The sequence below is a fragment of the Prionailurus bengalensis genome, chromosome C2, assembly GCF_016509475.1.
Source record: "Prionailurus bengalensis isolate Pbe53 chromosome C2, Fcat_Pben_1.1_paternal_pri, whole genome shotgun sequence".
Lineage (NCBI taxonomy): Eukaryota > Metazoa > Chordata > Mammalia > Carnivora > Felidae > Prionailurus > Prionailurus bengalensis.
In genome coordinates, this window is record NC_057350.1 from 124,595,866 (window position 1) to 124,611,586 (window position 15,721).

Genomic DNA, 15,721 nt, shown 5'->3' on the forward strand with positions numbered 1-15,721 from the left:
CTTTTCCCTCCCCCCTTATTTTTCTTTTTCTGTTGTGGAATCCAGACATTAAAAATAACTGCATGTAAGGGGGGGGGGGTGGCAGAAATTAAAAACTGATCACACGTGCCCAGAGAAAGACTGAGAAAAGACCTTAAGTTTACACCTCAGACTGATCCTCAGGATAGAGACAGCTTAAAACGACTAAAAAGCAAAATAATAATAACAAAAACAAACCCTGGGGAAGGAAGAGAATCTGATTTCCAGAGTTACCACATCATTAGATTCAAATGTCCAGTTTTCTACAAAAACGTCACAAGACCTACAAAGAAGCAGGAAAGTATGGCCCACTCAAAGGAAAAAGATTAATCAACAGAAACTGTCCTTGTAAAAGACCTGAGGGTGGATATACTAGACAATGACTTTAAAGCAACTGTCTTAAAGATGCTCAAAGAACTGAAGGAAGATGTGGAGATAGTCAAGAAACCATGAATGAACAAAATGGAAGTATCAGCAAAGAGACAGAAAACCTACAAGGAGCTAAAAAGATAATCTGGAGCTGAAAATTACAGTTACTGAAATTAAAAATTCACTAGAAAGATTCAAAGACAGATTTGAGCAGGCAGAACAAAGAATCAGCAAACTGAAAGATAGGACATGGAAACCATCAAGTCTGAGGAAAGGAAAAAAAGATTAAAAACCAAATGGAGTATAAGAGACCATTGGACCACCATCAAGTAGACCAACATAGGCATGGTGGGAATCTAAGAAGGAGAAGAGGAATAAAGGAGGAGAGAGAATATTTGAAGAAATAATGACTGAAAAATTTTCAAATTTGATGAAAGACATAAATAAAAATATCCAAGAAGCTCAATGAGCACCAAGTAAGGAGAAAGCAAAGAGATGCACACTGAGACACATTATAATCAAATGAGAGACATTATAACCAAATTTGCAAAAGGGAGACACAGAGAATCTTGAGGGCAATGAGCAAATCATCACATACAAGGATCCTCAATACGATTTTCCGCAGATTTCTCATCAGACACTGTGGAGACCAGACACAGTGGGCTGATACATTCCGAGTGCTAAAAGAAAATAGGTGTCAACCAAGAACCCTGTATCTGGCAAAACTGTCCTTCAAAAGTGGGAGAGAGGGTTGGGACCCGTGTTTTGTGGGACAGATCTGATGTGTCCTAACACTGCCTGAGATAGATACTGACAACCTCTGTAAGCAGGTTCAACTCCTGGCAGACATGTGTATCCTTACTGATGAAAATGACAATAAAATTGGGGCCAAGACCAAAAAGGATTGTCACCTGAATGAAAACATAGAGAAAGGATTACTGCATTGAGCTTGTAGGGTTTTCTTATTCAACACTGAAAATAAGCTCCTGCTACAACAGAGATCAAATGCAGAAATTACCTTTCCAGGTTGTTTTACCAATACTTGTTATAGTCATCCAGTAAGTAATCCAGGAGAGCTAGAAGAAAATGATGCAGTTGGAGTAAAATGAGCAACACAGAAATATTTAAAGGCTGAACTAGGAATTCCCATGAAAGAGGTTCCCCCAGACGAAGTTAATTATCTAACAGGAATTCACTACAAGTTCCAATCAGATGGTATCTGGCAGGGGGGGAAGGGACATGAAATTGATTACATTTTGTGAGCAAGAACGTAACTTTGAATCCAGATCCCAGGGAGATTAAGAGCTATTATTATGTGTCAAAGGAATAGTTAAAAGAACTTTTGGACAAGGTAGCCAGTGGTGAAATGAAGAGAACTCCATGGTTTCAAATTATTGTCGAGAATTTCCACTTTAAATAGTGGAATAAACCTAAATCATTTGAATAAGTTTCTTGACCATGAGAAGATACATAGAATGTGAATGTTGAGATGAATGGTTAGTAAAATACTGAAAATTTTCTCTACTTAGTAACCTCAACATGATTTTTTTATTTTTTTGATACATTGTGATAAACATTGTCAGCACACTAGCGGAGCACTTTGCTCTTTGCCAAATGCTTTATAAATCATTAAATTTTCATCATAGTCCAGGGGGGAAAAGTGAGGGATAAATTAAGACATACCTAGATTAACAAAAGCTGAGGGAGTTTGTTACCATTAGATCTACCCTGCAAGAAATAGGGAGTTCTGTAAGGTGAAGTGAAAGGAAACTAGACAGTAACTCAAATCTGAATGGAGAAATAGATCTCAATAAAGGTAAACACATGGTAAATTATAAAATCTAGTGTTATTGCAACAGTGGTTTGTAATTGCACATTTTGTTTCCTACAGAATTTAAGAGATTGATACATTTGAAGAAAAAAATTCATTTTTCTAAAAGCTAGTATTACTGTAACTTTGGCTTGTAATTCCAAATCATGTTTTCTATATAATTTAAGAGACAAATGCATTTAAAAGAATTATAAGTTTATGTTTTGGGGCACACACTGTATGAAGATGTTAACTGGTGACATCAACAACCAAAAAGGGTGGGGACGGAGGTTTAAAGGAGCAGAGATTTTGTATGCCATTGAAGTTATACTGGTATAAATGTAAATTAAAGTGTTGTAACTTTTGGATGTCAAGTGTAATCCCCATGGTAACGACAAAGAAAATAGTTATAGAATATACCCAAAAGGAAATGAGAAGCAATTTAAACATTCCACTACAAAAAAATCAACTAAACACAAAAGAAGACAGTAATGAAGGAAAAAGGGGGAAAAAACCATAAAGCGTTTAGGAAACAAATAGCACTATGACAGAAGTTCGTCCTTATCAGGAATTACTTTAACTGTAAATCTTTTAAACTCTCCAATCAAAAGACAGAGATTGGCAGAAGGAAAAAAATCCATGATCCAACTATATACTATATACAAGAGATACTTTATATCCAAAGACAAAAATAGATTGAAAATGAAAGGTTGGAAGAAGATACTTCATGAAAATAATCAAATATAGCAGGAGTGCTTGTACTATTTTCAGACAATATAGACTTTAAAACAAAAAGAGTTACAAGAGACAAAGAAGGACACTGTAGAATTATAAAGAGGACAATCCAACAAGAAAAAACAATTATAAATATTTATGCACCCAAATACATAAAGCAGCTATTAACAAACATAAAGGAAGAAATTGGTAATTATACAATAATAGTAAGGGACTTTAACATCCCACTTATATCAATGGATAAGTCATCCAACAGAAAATCAGCAATGAAACAGTGGCTGTGAATGACATATTAGACCAGATGGATCTAACAGATATATTTAGAATATTCCATCCTAAAACCGTGGAATACACATTCTTTTCCAGTGCACATGTAACATTCTCCAGAGTAGATCACTCATTAGGCCACAAAACAAGTTTCAACAAATTCAAAAACAATGAAGGCACACCATGCATCTGTTCTGACCACAACACTGTGAAACTAGAAATCAACCACAAGAAAAAGTCTGGAAAGAAAACAAAGGCATGGAGGTTGAATAACCTGCTACTAAACAATGAATGGGTCAGCCAAGAAATCAAAGAAGCAATAAAAAAATACATGGACAAATGAAAATGAAAACATTATAGTCCAAAATCTTAGGGTGCAACAAAAGCTAACAGAGAAGATTATAGCAACACAGGTCTACCTCAAGAAACAAGAAAAATACTAAATAAACAACCTAACCTTAGACCTAAAGCAGCTAGAAAGGGAACAAAAAAAAGGCCACAATCAGTAGAAGGAAGGAAATAATATAGATTACAGAGAAATGGGTAAGATAGAAACTAAAAAAAATAAAACAGTAGAACAGATCAAGGAAACTGGGAGCTGGTTCTTTCAACAAATCAACAAAATTGATAAACCTCTAGGAGACTCAAAAAAAAAACAGGAAAGAAGGGAGGGAGGGCAGGAGGAAGGAAGGAGAAATAACACCACAGAAATACAAAGTTATTTGTCTCTTATAAGGGATTATTATGAAAAATTGTATGCCAACAAATTCAACAACCTAGAAGAAATGGATAAATTCCTAGAAACATAACCTCCCAAAACTGAACCAGGAAGAAGTAGAGAATTTTTTTTTTCAATGTTTATTTATTTTTGGGACAGAGAGAGACAGAGCATGAACGGGGGAGGGGCAGAGAGAGAGGGAGACACAGAATCGGAAACAGGCTCCAGGCTCTGAGCCATCAGCCCAGAGCCCGACGCGGGGCTCGAACTCACGGACCGCGAGATCGTGACCTGGCTGAAGTCGGACGCTTAACCGACTGCGCCACCCAGGCGCCCCGAGAAGTAGAGAATTTGAACAGATTTAAAATTTGAACTTATTTAAAAACAAAAAAACTCCAACAAAGGTTCAGGACCAGACAGCTTCACAGGAGAATTCCACCAAACATTTGAATAAGAGTTAATAACTATTCATCTCAAACTATTCCAAAAAATAAAAGAAGGAGGAAATCTTCCAAATTCATTCTGTGAGGCCAGCATTACCCTGATACAAAAACCAGATAAAGATACCACCAAAAGAGAAAATTACAGGCCAATATCTCTGATGAGCATAGATGCAAAAGTCCTCCACAAAATATTGGCAAACTGAATTCAACAATACATTAAAAAAACATTCAGGGGCTCCTGGGTGGCTCAGTCGGTTAAGTGTCTGACTTCAGCTCAGGTCATCATGATCTCACAGTTTGTGAGTTCGAGCCCTGCATCCGGCTCTGTGCTGACAGCTCAGAGCCTGGACCCGGCTTCGGATTCTGTGTCTCCTCCTCTCTCTGCCCGTTTCCTGCTCATGCTCAGTGTCTGTCCCTCAATAATAAATAAATGTTAAAAAAAATTCTTAAAAAACACACATTGACAACAGTCAAATGGAATTTATTCCTGGGATGCAATGCTGCGTCAATATTCACAAATCAATCAATGTGATACATCACATCATCAAGAGAAAGGATAAAAACCCTATCATTTCAGTGGAAGGAGAAAAACCACCTGACAAAGTACAATATCCATTCATGATAATAAAAACCCCAATAAAGGGGGTTTTGAGGGAACATACCTCTATATAATAATGGCCCTATGTGAAACACCCACAGCTGACATCATACTCAATGGTGAAAAACTAAGAACTTTTTCCCTAAGATCAAGAAAAAGACAAGAATGTCCACTGTCACCACTTTTATTCAGCATAGTACTCTAAGTCCTAGCCACAGCAATCAGACAACAACAAAAAAAATAAAAGGCATCCAAATTGGTAAGGAATAAGTAAAATTTTCACTATTTGCAGATAACATAATATTATATCTAGAAAATCCTAAAGATGCCAAGAAAACCTACAACTGATAAGTGAATTCAGTAAGTTTGCAGAATACTAAATCAATATACAGAAATCTGTTACATTTCTATATGCCAATAATGAAGCAGAAGAAAGAGATATTAGGAAAACAATGCTATTTATAATTGCACCCAAAATAATGAAATGCCTAGGAATAAACTTAACCAAGGAGGTGAAGACATGTACTCTGAGAGCTATAAAACATTGATAAAAGAAACTGAAGAAAACATAAATAAATGGAAAGATATTCCATGCTCATGGGTGGGGAGAACAAATATTGTTAAAATGTCTGTATTACCAAAGCAGTCTGAACATTTAATGCAATCCCTATCAAGTTTTTCACAGAACTAGAACAAACAATCCTAAAATTTGTATGAAACCACAAAAGACCGCAAACTGCCATAGCAATCTTAAAAAAAAAAAAAAAAACTGGAGGTATCACAATTCCAGATTTCAAGACATAGAACAAAGCTCTAGTTATCAAAATAGTATGTTACTGGCACAAACAATAGACACATAGGTCAATGGAACAGAATAGAGAGCCCAGAAATAAACCAAAAATTAAATGGTTAATTAATCTTCAACAGAGGAGGCAGGCATTTACAAGGAGAAAAAGACAGTCTCTTCAACAAATGGTGTTGGGAAAACTGGAGAGCTACATACAAAAGAATGAAACCAGACCACTTTATTACACCATAAACAAAAATAAAATCAAAATGGACTAAAGACCTAAGTGTGAGAGACTAAAACCATAAAACCCCTTGAAGAGAGCAGAGGTAGTAATTTCCCTGACACTGGGTGTAGTAACATTTTTCTACATATGTCTCCTACAGCAAAGTACTAGAAGTTATAGCCAGAGCAATTAGGCAAGAAAAAGAAACAAAACACATCCAAATTGAAAAGGAAAAAGTAAAATTATCTATGTTTGCAAATGATATGATCTTATATGTAGAAACCCCTAAAATTGACACACACACACACACACACACACACAATCTTTAGAATAAATGAATTCAGCAACATAGCAGGATGCAAAGTCAACATGCAAAATTCAGTTATATCTATACACTAACAATGAACAATGTGAAAAGTAAATTATGAAAACCATTCCATTTATAATAGCATCAAAAAGATTAAGATACTTTGGAATTATCTTAACCAAGGAGACAAAGACTTGTACAATGAAAACTCAACACAGTTGCTGAAAGAAGTTATAAATAAATGGAAACACCCCATGCTCATGGGTTGAGAAAAGTTATTGTTAAAAATAACTTAGGTTAAAATTTTTAACCTCCTATTAAAAATTCAGTACTATCCAAAGAAATCTACAGTTCCATGCATTCTCTACCAAAATCCTAATGACATGTTTTGCAGAAATAGAAAAACCCATCCTAAAATTCTTAGGAAATCTCGAGAAACCCCAAATAGCACAACAGCCTTTAAGAACAAAACTGGAGAACTCACACTTCCTGATTTCAAACTTAACTGCAGTGCTGCAATAATCAAAACAATGTGGTCCTGGCATAAAGATAGTATACAGACCAAGGGAATAGAATAAAGAGCCCAGAAACGAACCATCGCATTTAGGGTCAAATGATTTTTGATAAGGGTGCCAAGATCATTCAATTGTGAAAGGTTAGTCATTTCACCAAATGGTACTGGGAAAACTGGACATCCACATGCCAGAGAATGAAGTTGGACCCTTACCTAACACCATATACAAAAATTAAGTCAAAATGGATCTAGGACCTAAATATAAGAAAAAGAATAAAGCTCTTAAAAGAAAACATAAGATAAAATTTTAACAATGATTTGGCAGTGATCTCTTGGATATGACACCAAAGGCATAGGTAACCAAAGGAAAAATAGACCAGTTGGACTTTGTGAAAATCTTAAAATTTTGTGTATCAAAAGACACTAACAAGAGTAAAAAGACAACCCAGAGAATGGGAGAAAATATTTGCAAATTATGTATCTAATAAGAAATTAATACCCAGAAAAATAGAGAACTCGTAAAACTTAAAACAAATGAACCAATTAAAAAATGGACAAAGGAATTGAATAGACATTTCTCTAAAGAAAATATACAAATGGCAAAGAAACACATGATAAGATGCTCAACATCACTAATCACTAGGGAATTACAAATTAAAACCACAATAAGATTCTACCTCACACCCAAGTAGGATGGCTGCTATCAAAAAAAAAAAAAAAAAAAAAAAAAAAGAACACAATTGTTGGCGAGGATGTGGAGAAATTGGAACCCTTGTGCACTGTTGATAGGAATGTAAAATGGTATAGCCATTGTGGAAAACAGTATGGCAGTTCCTCAAAAAAGTTGAAATAGAATTTCCATATGATCCAGCAATTCCACTTCTGGTATGTACCAAAAATAATTGAAAGCAGGGTCTCAAAGAGACATTTGTATACCCTTGTTCATAGCAGTATTATTCACAGGAGCTGAAATGTGGAAGCAACCCACGTGTCTATTGATGGATGAATAAATAATCAAAATGTGGTATATGCATACAATGGACTATTATTCACCCTCAAAAGAAAGGAAATTCTGCAATATGCTGTAGCATGAATGAATCCTGAGGACATATATGCTAAATGAAATAAGCCAATCAGAAAAAGACAAATACTGTATGAATACGTTTATATGAGAAACTTAGAGTAAATTTATATGAGAAACATTTATATGAGAAACATTTATATGAGAATGCATTGAGATAGAAAGTAGTATGGTGGTTGCCAGGGGCTGGAGGAGGGGGAAATGGGTAAGTATTATTTAATGGGTGTAAGAGTTTCAGTTTTACAACCTGAAAAGAGCTATGGAGATGGACGGTGGTGATGACTGTACAACATTACGAATGTATTTAATACCACTAAACTGTTAAAAAAGGCTTAAGGTGGCAAATTTTGTTATGTATATTTTACCACAATAAAAAAAACTGTCCCCCACCATACATGCATAAATTAATAATTTCACTGGTGAATTCTGCCAAACATTTAAGGAAGAAATAATACTGGTTGTATACAGTCTCTTCCAGAAAATCAAAGAGGAGAGACTACTTCACAACTCCATCTGTGACTCCAGCATTACCCTGATATCAAAACCAAGCAAAGACATCACAAGAAAAGAAAGCTATATGCTAGTATCCCTCATGAACATAGATCAAAATCCTAAACAAAATATTTCTAAAAAATCTAACAGTATATATACAGGATAATAGATCAGTACCAATCTCCTCTCTTGATTGTCTCACAGATGAATGAATGCTTAGTTTAACACCCAAAAATCAGTTAATGTAATTCATTACATTAATAAACTAAAAAGAAAAAGAAATATGTGATTATCTCAGTAAAGACAGTTGTCAAAAGCCAACATCCACCCCTAATATTAAAAAAAAGAAAGAAAGAAAATACAAAATAGCATATTAGGAATGGAAAGGAATTTCTTCAATGCAGTAAAAAAAAACTATCTGTGAAAAACCTACAGTTAACATCTTAATGGTGAAAGGCTAAATGTTTTACCCTTAAGAACAGGAACAGGATAAGGATCTCCATGCTTGCCCCTTCTATTCAACATTGTACTGGAGGTACTGGCCAAAACAGTAAGGCAGGAAAAAGAAATAAAACCTAAAGACAACGCAGAAGAGAAAGGATAGTCTTTTTAAAAAATGGTGCTGAAACAATTGGATATACATAATATGCAAAAAAGAAAAAAAGGCACTTCAATTCATAGCTCACACCATGTGCAAAAACTAACTCAAAATGTATCATAAACTTTATTTATATATATATATAATTTATTGTCAAATTGGTTTCCATACAACGCCCAGTGCTCATCCCAACAGGTGCCCTCCTCAGTGCCCATCACCCACTTTCCCCTCTCCCCCACCCTCCATCAACCTTCAGTTTGTTCTCAGTATTTAAGAATCTCTTATCGTTTGCCTCCTCCCTCCCTCTCTGTAACTATTTCCTCCCCTTCCCCTCCCCCCCGGTCTTCTGTTAAGTTTCTCAGGATCCACATATGAGTGAAAACCTATGGTATCTGCCTTTCTCTGCCTGACTTATTTCACTTAGCATAATGCCCCCCAGTTCTATCCACATTGCTGCAAATGCCCAGATTTCATTCTTTCTCATTGCCAAGTAGTATTCCATTGTATATATAAACCACAATTTCTTTATCCATTTGTCAGTTGATGGACATTTAGGCTCTTTCCATAATTTGGCTATTGTTGAAAGTGCTACTATGAAGCCTAAAACTATAAAATTTCTAGAAGAAAACATAGGAGAAAATCTTTGTGACCTTAGGTTAAGACTTCTCAGATGAGACCCCACAAAAAGCATACTCCAAATAGGAAAAAAAAAGTATAAATTAGACCTTATTAAAATTAAAAGCTTCCGTTCTTCAAAAATGAGTATGAGAATGAAGACAAGCCATAGACTGGGAGAAAAGATTTGCAAAGCCTATACCTGATAAAAGATTGCACCTACAATATATAAGGACCTCTTAATTCAGTAATTTTAAAAAAAAAGCAATTAAAAAATGGGGAAAATATTGGAACAGAGTCTTCACCAAAAAAAGATAGAGGTATGGCAAATAAGCACATGGAGAGATGTTCAATTAAATAAGGGAAATGTAGGATAAGACCACAAATAAGAGATACCACTGCTCCCATACCAGAATGGCTAAAATTGAAAAGGCTAACCTAGAACTATGGTCAAAGACATGGAACAATGGCAAGTTTCAGTCACCGCTGGTAGGAACATGAATATGCAATGGCTATGGAAAACAGCTTGACAGTTTCTTTCAAGCTAAATGTTACCTGCCATATGATTCAGCTGTTCCATTTCTAGGTATTTACCCAAGAGAAATTAAAGCTTCCACTCACGTGAAGACTCATGCACAAATGTTCAGAGCAGCTTAATTACAACGGCCCCAAACTGGAAATAATCCAAGCTTCCATCAACACGTGAATAAACAGGTGGTGGCTTATCCACACAGTGGAATAGTACTCAGCAACAAAAAAGAATGAACCCAAAACATAGATGAATCTCAAAATAATTATGCTGAAAGAAGCCAGAGCAAAAAAAGAGTACATATTTTATGTATTCCATATGTAAAAAAATTCTAGAAGTTACAAACTAATCTACAGTGACAGCAAACAGATTAGTAGTTGGGGGTCAGGGTGTAGCATGGGGCAGGAGGGAAGGATTACAAAATGGCACAAGGAAAACATTGGGAAGTGATACTGTGTTCATTATCTTGATTGTGGTTTTGTTTTCTTGGGTATATACATTCTAAAATGTACTAAATTATACCTTTTAAATATATTTGGTTTATTGTATGTCAATTATACCTCAATAAAAAATACCAAACTTAAAAAAAAAAAAAGATTCCACAAGGCTGCTTTAGTTATATGTAAAATGTGATAAATTCTGTAGGACATATGACCCGATTTCTTTAACAAATAAGTAGTAAGAAGGAAGAATTGGAAACTGTATAATTCAAGACATTTAAGACACATATGAAACAATATCATGTATGGACCTTATTTGAATCCTGATTCACGTCAACTATAAAATGATATTCATGCAAGAGTTGGGAAAATCTGAAGACCGACCAACTGGTTGGTAGATGTATTAAAGAATTTTTTTTAATTTACATTTATTTATTTTTGAGAGACACAATGAGACAGAGCACGAGCGGAGGAAGGGCAGAGAGAGAGAGAAGGAGACACAGAATCTGAAGCAGGCTCCAGGCTCTGAGCAAGCATTCAGCACAGAGCCCGATGTGGGGCTCGAACCCACTAACTGTGAGATCATGACCTGAGCCGAAGTCGGACACTCAACCGACTGAGCCACCCAGGCACCCCGATGTATTAAAGAATTAATTTGTAAGGTCAATAATTGTTTTTGTGTTAAAATGAAAAGTGTCCTTATCTCTCAGAAAGAAAGTATATACTCTTGGTCTAGCAATTCCACTTCACAAAATTTATCCTAAAGCAAGTGTGTGGGGGGAAAAAGAACATTTCTATTTGGAAGTAAGAAGAAATTTATTTCCCTATAAATCTCTAAACAGTGCGTGGAGTAATGTTCTTTTCGGGATATATACCCTCTGCTTGACTTGATATAAACATCTGTTTGACTCTTAGCCACTAAGTGCCTTTTCCTGCCAACCTTGACTCATCAGAAATGCCCCCTGGCTTCATGGGTGTTGTCTTTGCTGTGAGGCTCATCAGGGTAGAGTATGCGGTCTGCATTGTAGAATGTGTCACTTCACAGACAGGTATCTTCATCTGTACTATTTGGGGGACATAAGCATCCCTTGATGTAGTTGCAGACTCTCTTTTTGCTGCATGGGAAGGAAGGCTCTGGCATGGCCCAGCGAGGTGTCAGAGAGTGTTCCTGATCTCCCAAGATCATGGTAACCACAGAATGCATGGATAATCTATCATGGATATATTATGTGTATTATATGTGATTTCTATCAATCGGGGTATTTGTGGGTGGAGGGGCCTTGGTTATGAATGACCTCAAGCACTTTCTTTTCTTTATTCTCAGTCATTCTTCTATGTAAAGAACTTGGTCACTTTTGAAAGTCCAGAATGGAGTCCCCTGCTTGTGTCATTGAATGTTATACATTCGGTTGACACCTTTCAACATCCCACAGATATTTACAGCGTCTTCTCCAGACCGGGCACTGTTGCTGGAGATAGAGTTGATTAAATTGCATGCCCTGCCCAACAGGAATGCATGAGTAGCCTAGGTCACCTGAGGAATTTTACCTCTGTGGGATAGGACTGTCTGCTTCCCTTAGACAGTGAGATGCATGGTAGCAGGCGACTGTGGCACTTGGTAAAAAGGAGGGGCCTTTCCCACCTGGCATGTGGGGGAGGCCTCTTGGGGGAGATGACACCCAAGGCTTGGGGAATGTAAGAGACAGTTTAGGGGGCATTATGGACAGAGAAAGGAGTATGGGTAAACACAGCAGTAGAAGAGAATCACATTCCAGCATATGGGAGCGAGAGGAGGCTGACAAAGCAGGGAGGACCCAGGTCTTGGAGAAAGGAACTTTCCTGCCACCTTGAGGGGTGTGTGGTGTGGATTTCCTTTCTGTGCTCAGTCAGGCCTCATCTCCTACCCACACCCTCAGTCACTGGCAGCAGGCGCCAAAAGCCAGCAGATCTATGTGCCAAGCCATAACCCGACCCGCGTCATCTCTCCAGGGACATATATTCAAACAGTGCCTTTCCCCTCAATCAGAATCAGCTCACGATTAAAGCTGGATGAAAATCTGGCCCTACAGCTGACTTTCTTTTTTCACAAAGAAAAGTGAATGTCCCTTCTGTTGGTATATTTTCACTAAGACAGCTCACAACTGTAATTTGATATTGCATGCATATAAATTGGATTAAACTAGCTAAAGCATTTGTTTAGTACCTTTAAGGAGAAATGAACAGCGTCTCTAACGGCTTTCTGCTTGGAGCTCTTTCCCCTTTCATAAGCGTCCCTTCTCCAAGCTGCATTTGTCCTTCCTTTGTTTCCTTCATCCTGCTTCTCCCCAAACAACAAAACCTTACAAACCAACAGAGGCAATACAGCAAAACTTCTATCTCTAGTCCTGTGATAACACAGGATAACCCCTTCTTCACAATGAAAAAAGTATCCATTAGATGAAACTCAGCTCTGTGGATTTTCATTGTTAATACACTGACAGTCATATGAGCCCAGAGGAGAAAATGTTGAACCAGCTCTTATTTCACAGTCCTTTACTTGAGAGAATGTTTGGGAACAAGAGATAGGCTAGTATGAATGTGTGAGGCCAGTGGATGTTATTTATAGTGCGGTCCTTTAACCTTAGGCACTTCCTGCTTTTGTACCGCATGTCGTGTGGGGCTCTCGCAGAGAAGATTCTCGGAGGCTTGATGGATGAATTTGAGTAGTGGGGGTGACTGGTTTTAAAAAGTTCATTTGGGATTTTTATTCTTAGTTTGCTGATTTTTGACAGAAATTATGCAGCCCGACATATGACTAGTCAACGCCATCAGACACACCTACAGCATTCATTGAATATATTAAGAACCCGAGCCTGCATTTCTTTTGAGATGTTGGATGTATTCCCAGATGTAAGTTGTTGTTTTCCCAACATGTAGTCACAAACTTACTAATGGAGGTTGAATTAAATTTAAATTCTGTTTTCTGTTACTTAGAGGGTTTATTTCTAGGCAATAGGATTTGGCCGTTGGCCTACATTTCCTATACTTCAGTAACAGCCACTTGTATGTCTTCTTTCAAATCAAAGTTTCTTTCAGTTTAATTAAACTTACTCATTTAGCGACTGTTCACCTGTTTGTTTTAACAGATGTACATCTCCCTTACTATTTGCCAGGGAGTTAGTGCATTACATGGACTCATTTAACCTTCATTACTGCCCGCCAAGGTGGGTACCGTTACTCTCCCTGTTTTACAGATGAGCAAGTTGATGCTCAGAGAGATTGAGTCACCTGCCCAGGGTCACACAGCCAGGAAGCAAAACAACCAGTCTGCCCCACAGTGTGTGCCCATAACCACATCATGTTGCCTCAGTCATTCCACGTGTTTCTTGAGTACCTGCCTATGCTGGGAACTTGCTAGATGAAGAGACAACATGGGCACAGAAGTGGTCCCTGTGCTCCTGGGGGAGTGCCTTAGTCATTCAGGCTGCTAGAAACAAAAATATCATAGATGGGGTGGTTTGCAAGCAAACCAAATACATTATTTTTAGCTTATTTTTAGAGACAGTGCACGTGTTCACGTAGGGGAGGGACAGAGAGAGAATCCCAAGCAGGCTCTGCACTGTGAGCAAAGAGCCTGATGCAGGGCCCAATCCCACAAAACGTACCCTGAGATCATGATCTGATCCCAAACCAAGAGTTGGCCGCTTAACCGACAAGCCGCCTAGGTGCCCCAAATACATTTATTTCTATAGTTCTAAAGGCCAGAAGTCTGCTCTCAGGGTGCCTGCAGGGTCCGGTTCTGGTGAGAGCCCTTCCAGATTGCAGACAGCTGACTTCTCATTGTACTTGCACAGGGTGGATGGCAGAGAGAGGAAGCAAGCTCTCTTGTGACTCTTATCAGAGTGCTAATTCCATTCATGGGAGCTTTAGACCCATGACCTCATCTAACCCCAGTTACCTCCCAGAGGCCCCCCCACCTCCTAATGCCATCACATCAGGAGTACAGTCTCAACTAAGAACTGGGAGGGGGTGTCACAAGCATTCAGTCCATAACAGGGAGGCAGACATTAATCAAATCCCACAGTCAGAAAATTACTCAGATGACTGACAGGAAGCTCTGATGTTCTCAGTATGAATAGTGAGGCAGTTCAACGTAGTAAGAAATCAAGGAAAGTGTGTGGGTATGTAAGGACTGAGTTAAAGAAGAATAATGAGGCACTTTTTAAGTTAAAAGTGAGGTTGGCTGGGGTCAGAGGATGTAGGGTATTCTTGGCATAGAAGGTGGATGTGCAGGGCACCTGGGTGGCTCAGTCGGTTGAGCATCTGAGTCTTGATTTCGGCTCAGGTCATGATTTCACTCATGAACTGCAAGATCACGACCTGAACCGAAGTCGGATGCTCAACCAACTGAGCCATCCAGGTGCCCCTGAAATAGTACTTTTGATAAGAGACCCTGAAGAGAAGGTGACAGATGTGGAAGGTTACCAGAAGGTAAAGTTGGCCTGATACTGGATTGGATCTGATGGGGAGAGTGTGCCACTCACCAAGAAAGAAAGAGTCCTAGATATGGACCAGACGGGCAAGGCAAGTTCAGCTTCAGACATGCTGGGTGGAGAGACCTGTGAACGTCTGTGGGAAGGTGGTGATTAGAGCCAGAGAAGACCGGCCTGGATGCGGACATTGGCAAGTCCCTTGTAGCTAAAACAGGCAGATGTCCACAGGGGTGAATGAGATCAAAGAGCAGGAGGATTACAGAGGGAGGTAAGCCCCGAGGGGCTGTAGCGTTTTGCAGCCCCACAAAGGAGGATGAGCTTGCAAGGGAGCCCAGAAGGCTGAGGAGCAGGAAGGAACCAGAGCAGTTTTGGTCACAAAACAAAGAGAATGCTCAGCACCTAATACTACTAGGAAGTCAAGTTAGATGAAGACCAAAAACCCACATCTGTGGGCTTTAGCAGCATGCAAATAATTGTCTGTGAGGACGCTTTTACTGACATGGTACCATTGACAACCAGGTTGGAGAGAATGAGAGAGGAGAACCGGGGACCCTTGCAGGAATGGCCAGGTCCGGGTGAAGTGGGGTTTGTGCAGGAGCAAGGAAGGATTATTTGTAGTTAAAGTCTGAGAGAGTAAGCGGACTAGCCACCCTGAAGGGAGCATGTGTGGCCTGTCCAAGGTGGGGTTGCCATACCTTCTGA

At 38.3% G+C, this 15,721-nt stretch overlaps 1 protein-coding gene across 2 annotated transcripts in view; it reads left to right on the top strand.

The window, feature by feature from the left end:
• Nucleotides 1-15,721, top strand: part of NMNAT3 (nicotinamide nucleotide adenylyltransferase 3) — a 113,938-nt gene that overhangs the window by 54,652 nt on the left and 43,565 nt on the right. The window lies entirely within an intron of this gene.